Source organism: Colobus angolensis, unplaced genomic scaffold (genome assembly GCF_000951035.1).
Source record: "Colobus angolensis palliatus isolate OR3802 unplaced genomic scaffold, Cang.pa_1.0 Scaffold146, whole genome shotgun sequence".
Classification (NCBI taxonomy): Eukaryota; Metazoa; Chordata; class Mammalia; order Primates; family Cercopithecidae; genus Colobus; species Colobus angolensis.
The window spans coordinates 3,032,088-3,040,179 of NW_012114555.1; the positions used below are offsets into that span (position 1 = coordinate 3,032,088).

The following is an 8,092-nucleotide window of genomic DNA, read 5'->3' on the forward strand; positions in this document are numbered from 1 at the left end:
CCGGGGACACCCGCCACGCGGGGCGGGGACGCCGCTGCTAGTTTTCTCTCTTCCTCGCCGCTGCGCCCCGGGCGCTCCCGGCACCTGGGATGGGTACCCCGGGCGTGGAGAAGGGCGCGTGGACCGGACTTGCCGCGCTGCTGTCTCGTTCGTGCCCATTCCTCTCCCTCCCAGACTCTCTCTAGACCCGGGTCGGGTTCCCCTCGAGACTCCTTCTTGTCCTCGACTCCACCCCGGAGCCTCGCCGCCGGGAGTTCGCTCTCCGCCTCGCCGCACGCGGTCTCCAGCCCCCCCACCCCCGCAACCCTCCACCCCTTCTGGGCTTCCCTCTCAATCTACTCGCAGCTCCTTTCCTTCCCGTGCCGAACTTCGCCTCTTTCTCTCGGCGCCCGCCACCAGCCTCGACCCTCCTTTTAGTTTCCACCGGGTCCTCCCGGCCCGGACGATTTTCTGCCAACGCACCTCGCATCTCCAGCGCTCTTCAACTCCTCCTTGGTCACTCCAGCCAAGTTGCGGATGCCGGAAAGAAATCTAGTTCTCTGTAACACGCTTACCGCCAGAGTGGTGACTTTAGCTGCGTCTTAAACATTGTCATTTCAGAGAATATGTTTGGCTCATGCATGTCAGTTTGCAATTTGCACACTTCTTGGCTTTTGTTTTAGTCATCAACTAAAGGGCAGTAACCTATTTTTCAAAACCAATTTATTTTAAATACCAGAGTAGTTGAGAGTCCTCAGAACAAGGTGGGGAGAAATTTTCTCAGTTCCTTTGATGGCTTGCTTGCTTCTGTTTTGAGTTCTCCTAAACAATAGTAAATTTACAGAAGGCGACACCCTTCCTGCCCAGCGTACCTTATGTTCCAAAATCCTGCAGAAACCTTGGGTTATCTCGCCATATATTACTGTAAATAAATGAAATGGAAAATGCTGAATCATGAAACTGATGTAATAGGAAATTCACAGAATGCCAAAAAAAAAAAAAAAAAAATGAGCAGTGTCATTGTCCGGAATTCATTTCACTTATGTGGCATTGTCATTATTTGGAGTCTTCCTTTTTGGAAGCTAAAAACTGCTTAGGAGATACTGGCAGGAATTAGAATTTGATTCTGAAGAAATTTGCCACCCAGCCCGTTTCTTTTAACGTTTTTTACTTCTTGAATGTTTCATTTCTTGAAGCAAGAAGGTGTAAAAATGGAAATTATAATTCTGCCTGTGCATCTACCTGTTGAGCAATCCGTGCTTTTACTCATATTTCAAAATGAGCCAATACCAAATTGTGTGGTTGGGCTTACTTCATGTTTTCATAAGAAGTTGTCAGTTAACATGAATGATTTTTTTTTTACCCAAGAGATATTATTATTTAATATTTATGCCACAAGGTTACAACACACAGGATCATAAATAAAACTGCCATGACAAATGACAAGATTTCAGTTTAAACAGATGATGCCTGTACACAGGGCCCTGCTGGCTACCCACAGAAGCAGAAGTGATGTTGTAGAGTGTTGCGTGAAACATTCATGTACAAATGAGCCGGGCCGGAAAGTTCCACATGGACATCTCAAGACCTGGCAAGGAGGGGGACTGCTTCACCACAGTTCAGGAAGTCAGAGTCCAGAGAGCAAAGCCTGGGATCTGCGAATAGAGACGGATGATGATGGAGCAAATATCACTCATGTGAAAGTTCTGTGTGCACCAAGGGGGATTAAGAGAACAGGGGGAAAAAATGATGCCGTGGATAGACTCAAGTGAGATAGTGAAGGGGTGAGGAGGGGCTCCAGAAAGAGTAATTTTAGAAAATACTGTGATGTGGAAAATAACTAGAGCATGGATGAATGTCTTGGCAGATGGGGAAGGAATGGATTTGGGGACCTCATGGTGGGGGGAAATGTCAGTGCTTCCTGCCTCTGTATACTTCCTTCAGATGAACTTCTGATACGCTTACTGTACAAGAGAGACTTTGATAAACAAGAGAGCCATTTTGCAAAGGACACAAAAGGCCAACTTAAAAGGTAGTCTCCACATTTTGTTCTGAAGATCTGGCTGTTTACTAGGGGTGTTGCTCTTGGGTTTGTACTACCTGAGATACTACTGAAGGTAAGGCTTCTTGATCTTGGAGAAGCTTGGTGTGTGAATTGGGGAAAATGTAAATACCCATATGAAACCCTTGAAAAACATAAAACAATAGAGAGAAAACGCAAATGCATAATTGTGTGCATTTTGCTCAATCAAGGAATGCTACCTGGAGGAAGTGGTTGGTCAGGGGAATGGGGCTGGGCAGGTGCAGGGTAGAGATGGAGCAGAATAGCTAGGCAGGATCTCAGGAATATGTAGACTCTAGAGGAAGAAAGCTGTTTCATAATTTGAAAGCCTACGTGGTAATAACAATACCTTGCATTGTGCTAAGTCCCTTATAGGCATTATCCGGTATTTTAGCAACAACCTTGTGAGGTAGGAGCTATTATAATATCCATTTAGACGAGATAACAGAGATTCAGAGAGGTTAAGTTAGTTGCCCCAGGCCACACAGTCTGACATTGAAACCCAAGTCTGTCTCCCTCCAGAGCCCCAGCTCTAATCCACACTAGCTTATTGTCTTCTGGATTTTGCTGCTTGTAACTCATTCTTCATCGATGTGCAGGCCATTAGCAAAGCTCTAGCAATTAGCAGCTACTGTGCAATTGGCCAGGATGTGAGGTCATGTCTAAAGTAATCTAAAATATACAAAGCAGGAAGCGCAGGCCACAGAATAGAAGCAGGATGTTAAAGTGGGGAAGAAAGGTAAAGCCAGAAAATATTTGCCATCGTTAATGAAGAGATAAAGGTTTGGGGTTTTTATGTAGTCCAGAGGCAGCTGGTGGAGTTTAGCATTTGAGTTTGGATGAATGTGCCTACAAGTGTACAGCAAATGTGCCTTGGAATGCATTCCAAAGCCAAATTGCCTATGATTTGGGGACCAGTTCCTGTTTTGTGTTATCTTCACCTATTTGCCTGTTCACAAGGGCTGGAGGTTGAGATCAGCTTCTCAATAGATGCCTTTAAGCACCTGCCCTCACAGGGAGCATGCTTCCTGGAGTCAGGGTCCTGAGAAGTGGGCGCCTTCCTTCTCCATCGGCTGGGATGGAGTAACCTTCAGTATCAGCTCAAGAAGAGTACTGTGTCTGTAGCTAGGATACTGCAAAGCATGAATAATGGTGATGAGGGCTGAAAGATAAGTCACGGAATGATGCCAAACAGATTTCTGAAAAGATGATCCCTGGTTCCAGCGGCTGCCAGAAAATTCTGAGGTCACCAAAGGTCAAGAAGCAGAGAGCCTCCTCAGAGAGGGAGAGGGCCTCGAAAGCAAAGGATAATGAAATTGCTTCCACTGAGGTTGCGGGTGCTGAGTACTGTGCTCCACGCAGAACTTTCCCTGCCCAACGGGTCCTCTTGCTATTTTCTTACACCATTAACTCTTAACTTCTTCCAACTTGGCTAGAACCAGCCAGAGGCTGCCCCAGCTGCCTATCTGTGATAATGGCTCTTCTAGAAGACAATTTTGTCCATTCTAAGCTCTGGTCTCCAATGTATAATATTTTCTTATATGAAAAGATAAATCTCAGGATGGCCAGTATTGATGACAGCTGTCTAGATGAAATGTTCAGAGTGGATATCTGCACTTGTTAGACAATCAGACTGAGGACAAAGAAGTAAGAGGACATCAACAGCACAGAGGCCGGGCGTGGTGGCTTATGCCTGTAATCCCAGCACTTTGGGAGGCCGAGGCAGGTGGATCACGAGGTCAGGAGATTGAGACCATCCTGGCCAACATGGTGAAACCCCGTCTCTACTAAAAATACAAAAACTAGCTGGGTGTGGTGGTGTGCACCTGTAATCCCAGCTACTCGGGAGGCTGAGACAGGAGAACCGCTTGAACCTGGGAGGCGGAGGTTACAGTGAGCTGAGATCACGCTGCTGCACTCCAGCCTGGAGACACAGTGAGGCTCTGTCTCAAACAACAACAACAACAACAACAACAACAACAACAACACAGACATATGTGGGACAGTTAGCAGACAGTGGCTGTGACAGAGCCTTGTACAGGATTCTCTGTAAGTGATGACATACCCTCGGTCATCCATCTAAGAGTATTCATTAACCCCTCACTATGTGTGCAATGCAGGGCATAAGAAGATCAAAATGAGGTAGAGATCTGCAATTATCCAGCCTGAGGGAGAGGGATTATGAATATTTGAAAACAGAGATCATTCCCAAACTTCACATCAACCAATAGCTTCCATATTCATCCTGACCAGAGCTGCTAAAATCTCCCAAGCCATGGTGTTGGCTTCTTGCCTTCTATTTCTTCTGGCTGCCTGTTGGCAAAAGTGTCAGTGCTAGAGGACAGGTAGGAGAGAATAACCCAGGCAATTCTCTGGGAAGACGGATAGACTGGAGTAGACCGTAAATAGCCTAAAGTGAATTCGGTTACCTCGTTTATTGGCTCATGCCATTCCCCTGAGAAGGGAGTCGAGGGGCAGGAGGCATGTGCAGCCCATGAGGAATGGTTGATGGGATTCAGCCTTGGCAGGTCTTGTTTCCCATCTCTACCTGGAGAAGGGCTTAGTTATACTGGGGAACTGGCTGAGTCTGGCGTTTGTGTGTTTGTGGTTAAGGCAATATCTATCTTCTTCAAACTCAAGGCATGGCAGCATGGTGGCATTTTAGCTCCAACACTTTCAAGATGAGAATAAGGAAAGTCGTGAGATTCCCCAACCCTGTAGCCAGAAAGTGGTGACAAGTGTGTAAAGGCAAGGGTGTGAGTTGAGGGCATCATCTTTGGGTGTTGTTAGAAGACAAGAGGCACACCGTCACTGACTCTGGAGTCAGCTGATGTGGATTTGAATTTTGGTTCTGCTTTTTGGTAGCTGGTTGACCTTGGGCAAGTTACTTACCCTCTCTGAAGGCATTCCGTTGCCTCAGCTGTACCAGTGGGGATGCTGTCTCCCCCTGTGGGCTGTTGTGAGGATTGGGTTAGAAGGGAGAAGTCTATGAGGTCCCATGTGAGAGGAGGAAGTTAGAAGTCAGAGAGAAAAAAAGGTTTAACACATCCGTCCCAGTGCCCAGTACACAGTAGGTGCTCAATGAAATAAGAGCAAACCAACTTAGGTAGCTTTGTGTGATGTGAGTTGGGAAGAAACAGCATATTAAATAGTATGGGGGAGAATCTTACACAACCAGGATTATTGATCGTGACTGTGATGGTGTGGCTCTGGCCAGCTCTCAGGTTTAGGAAGGAATAATACTCAACTGGGAAATGCTTCCCTAAGCACATGCTGATTTTGAAGTCTGTATTGACATCATCTTCCATTTTGCTTAATTGCATGCTTTGTTGACTTAAACAGAATTTTTGCTTATATCTGGTAGGCAGAAATTACAAAAATAGGCCCTTCAAGGCAAGACGCTTGCTTACCTTTTTGACCTAGGGAAAATGTGATCCAGCCAGTTTGAAGAGGAAGCCCTCATGAGCCACAGTTTTCTTAGGAAAAGAATGGGGCAGAATGGTCAGGAATGAGAAAAACAGTTATTGTTTTCTTATCGTACCCACCCACAGACACGTGTACGTGCCAGTGAACTCCTAGCAAGATGTGAACGATTTAAAGTTTCCCAATCTCTCTGTCCCTTCCTTAAATACCAAGTGGAGACCAGATAGAGAACAAAGCCAAGTTTTCTCAGCTCTTTGGAACAACGGAGGGTGATTTGAACAGCATCTCTTCTTATTGATTTTGCTTAAAGGAAATCAAATGCAGTCATCCTAAAAGAAGTTTAGGTCATGTTGATAGTTTTGTTTTCCATCCAGAAGATACATAAATTCATCTGTTTCTTGATTCCCAGGCAGAATTCAATGCATTTAGATCTCCTATTTGGGGTCTTCTATCATGAACACACATTAACTGGCCCATTTCTTTCTTTTTTAAAAAAAATTTTACAATACATGCACATTTACACAGAAATAAGAGAATCTATGTTTTGTGACTGTGCATGACATTGTCAAATTTGACTTTGATAAGGGCTCACATCTGGTGTAAACATATTTGAGGTCTCAAGCATCTTTCAGGGCCCAGCTCCGTCGCGTGCAAAATGGATCAGTATGTTGCTTTCAAGGTGGAACATCTATTGTAGCTGCCTAAACGGCATAATTTGAGGGACACAGATGCCCCTCTTCACCCCAACTATCTTGCTTAGAGTTGTGGTGCATTTAGACTGTGCTTTAAAGGCATTATCTCTGCAAAGCCGGCATAGAAATACAGATACGTGACATTACCTCAGTATTTTTTCATTATCACAGTGACATGGATGAACTTGCCAGATAAACAGGAACTCAGCAGAGGGTCGAGGGATGAGAAACCTTAAAAAATTAATTTGTATTTTTGGTGTGGAGAAATGGAAACGGTCCTAGAATGTAAGGCAGTTGTTTGAAAGGTCTAGAGGGACAAAATAGCTGGGAGAAGTTTGCCCCAAATGGGTAAGGTGGGTGCCAAGGTGCCACCTCCCCCGACCTCACAGTTCCCCAGCTAGGCTCTGACCCCCAGGGACCAATAAGATGCCAAAGGGTAAGGGCTATTTGGAAGGAATTAACGAGGCTGGGAGAAAAACAGAGAAATGATGGGGATCCCTTACAAGAGAACTCAGAGTATAAGAAGAAGGCAGTGGGGACCCAAAACTGATCAAGTCACTTGGTTTATATGCAAGTGCCCCCAGGGCCACTGAGGCATCTGGCAGAAATGCCCACACTCAGTGCTTTTTTTTTTCCCTGAGATGGAATCTCGCTCTATTGCCCAGGCTGGAGTGCGGTGGCGCAATCTCGTCTCACTGCCACCTCTGCCTCCCTGTTTCAAGTGATTCTCCTGCTTTAGCCTCCTGAGTAGCTGAGATTACAGGTGCCTGCCAGTACGCCTGGCCAATTTTGTTTTGTATTTTTAGCAGAGACAGGGTTTCACCGTGTTGACCAGGCTGGTCTCAAACTCCTGACCTCAGGTGATCCGCCCCCCTCAGCCTCCCATAGTGCTGGGATTACAGGCATGAGCCACCGCGCCCAGCCCCAGTGCTTTATTTCAGCAAGAAACACTTACCAAATTCTTATTGTGTGTCAGACTCTATCTTAGAAGCTGGAAACATAACAATGACATAGACTCTGAACTCATAATTTCTAAACAAAGGAACATGCAGATAAATTTTCAGCTTGTGTTAATGCAACCTGGCATGTGAAAATACCTATGAAGGCTGGACACGTGTCATGCCTGTAGCTGGAACTCTTCAAGTTTAATTGCCTTATTTTCCTGGCAGGAAACAGCTTATAACCACACACATGACTTGAGCCAGGAAGTCAACTTCGGCTTAATCAATATTTAGAGTGTGATGTGTTGCTAATCAGTGTTGGTTTTGTGCATAGCAGAGGTAGCCACGACTCGTGGTGAATCAGCTGCCCACAGGGTCTGCTACAAGTCACTGGATGCCAGCTTCCTTCATTGCATAGATGCCTCAAAGCACCTTCTTGAAGGGTTTAGACCATGTTCTGCACAAGCCACGTAGGGTGATTTTGAGGCCCTCTTTGGGGCCAACACACCCTTATTAACTTAAGGAAACGTTGCCCCACCCCGAAGTTTCTCTTCTCTTGTACTCCAGCTGTCATTCAAGCTTCTCCTACTTGTCAAATAATCCATCTCAGTCCTTGAAATTTGATCTCTTTGCCTAGATTAATTTAATGTTATCCTCTGACTCAGGTCTTTTCTGAAAGAAACAATAGCAAAATGTCAACACTCTCCACCAAGGAACCTTAGAAAAATACAGAATCAAGTCCCATCAACTACACACATACGAAATGATGCCCTATTGGGCTATTCACCCCGTTTCTCCTATATGACAACTCCTAACAAAGCATATCTTCTGTCACCTTTTGTTCTTCAAAACTCTGTCTGGGATAATAGCTTGATAATTGGCTGGGCACTGTGGCTCATGCTGTAATCCCAGCACTTTGGGAGGCCAAGGTGGATGGATCCCCTGAGGTCAGAAGTTCGAGACCAGTCTGGCCAACATGATGGAACTCGGTCTCT

At 45.6% G+C, this 8,092-nt stretch overlaps 1 protein-coding gene across 1 annotated transcript in view; it reads left to right on the forward strand.

The window, feature by feature from the left end:
• The window catches only part of SEL1L3 (sel-1 suppressor of lin-12-like 3 (C. elegans)), a 119,021-nt gene that overhangs the window by 1,136 nt on the left and 109,793 nt on the right, over positions 1-8,092 (forward strand). The window lies entirely within an intron of this gene.